General features: G+C 41.2%; 1 pseudogene; it reads left to right on the top strand.

Annotated features, from left to right (window-relative positions):
• The first annotated feature begins 703 nt into the window (after positions 1 to 703).
• LOC116644536 lies at positions 704 to 1,097 on the top strand (annotated as a pseudogene).
• Positions 1,098 to 1,420: the final 323 nt, after the last annotated feature.

The following is a 1,420-nucleotide window of genomic DNA, read 5'->3' as shown; positions in this document are numbered from 1 at the left end:
AAACTGCTCCAGCCTCTTCAGATCTTATCAGAGACCCCTTGTACTCATCTAATATTGGAGCAAACCGTCTGTCACTTCAGCTGCTTTGTTCGAATCAGCCCACTCCGCCTTCAGTGAATACAATTTTGCTGGCCCATCAGTTGTGCTGTTTCTTCCCTCTGCTTTCTCCTGTATAAATGTGAATATAATGTAGATCTCATAGTGGTGGTGCTGGTTGTCCTCACTCTCTTGTATTTTTGAATTTTGTGGGGATACCCTATCATCTGACCTTGTTGTTGATGTTGTCCATAGTTGTTTTTGGTTTTACCACCTAGTTATTCTGTGTTTTTTGTTTTTGTTTTTGTTTTTGGATGGGGTGAGGATTCAGGGAGATTAAAAAACTATGCTGCTGCTGTCTCTTTCCAGAATTGTCATGGAGGAAAAAAGAGCCAGGAGAGCTCAGGAATCAATTTATTATATTTTCATCAAGACCATGTGTCTGAACCAAAGTTGAGTGTGAGTAGGCGAAGGTGGTTCCCAAGAAGCAAGCTATCATATTTTTGAATTCTATACCAAAGGAAATAGAAGGAAAACACAACAGATGTTCACTACAGTGTTTTATAAAACATTTCATTTGAGGGGTTCCACTATTTTAAAAAAACAAGCATGATAGCTCTTCCTTGGCACTGCCCGCAGAGGTGGAGACCATCTCCTACTTGGCATCATGGCCATCCTCAGACCTCTGGTGAAGCCCAAGATCATTCGAAAGAGGACCAAGAAATTCATCCAGCACCAGCCAGACCCATATGTCAAAATTAAGCACAACTGGCAGAAACCCAGAGACATTGACAATATGGTGCACAGAAGAATCAAGGGCCAGATCTTGATGCCCAACATTGGTTATGGGAGCAACAAGAAAACAAAGCACGTGCCATCCAGTGCCTTCTGGAAGTTCCCAGTACACATCAAGGAGCTTGAAGTGCAACAAATCTTACTGTGTAGAGATTGCTCACATTGACTCCTCCAAGAACTTCAAAGCCGCTATGGAAAGAGCAGCCCACCTGGCCATCAGAGTCACCAAGCCCAATGCCAGGCTGCACAGTGAGGAAAGTGAATAGACAGTGAGCATATGTGTACGTCATATTTGTGTTAATAAAACCATAAAACTACCAAAAAAAAGTACGATAATGCAAATACATGACTTGCCCTTTTAACACTATTTTAAAGTTAACTTTTAATTACATGAATGATTTACAAATACATTCCTTTATAAGAGATTAACACATACATAAGGCTAAAGTCCTCTTTGACCACCTCACAGCCCAAATCCCCTGGCTATTTTTTGATGCCTGGCTGACTTTGCCTCATCTTCAACAGACTTCTGATCCACAACCTTCTGCCCTGCTGGGAGCATTTAAAGTCATTTTAACATTAACTAAAG

The sequence above is a fragment of the Phoca vitulina genome, unplaced genomic scaffold, assembly GCF_004348235.1.
Source record: "Phoca vitulina isolate PV1807 unplaced genomic scaffold, GSC_HSeal_1.0 scaffold30, whole genome shotgun sequence".
Classification (NCBI taxonomy): Eukaryota; Metazoa; Chordata; class Mammalia; order Carnivora; family Phocidae; genus Phoca; species Phoca vitulina.
This window is presented reverse-complemented; position numbering and strand designations above follow the sequence as displayed.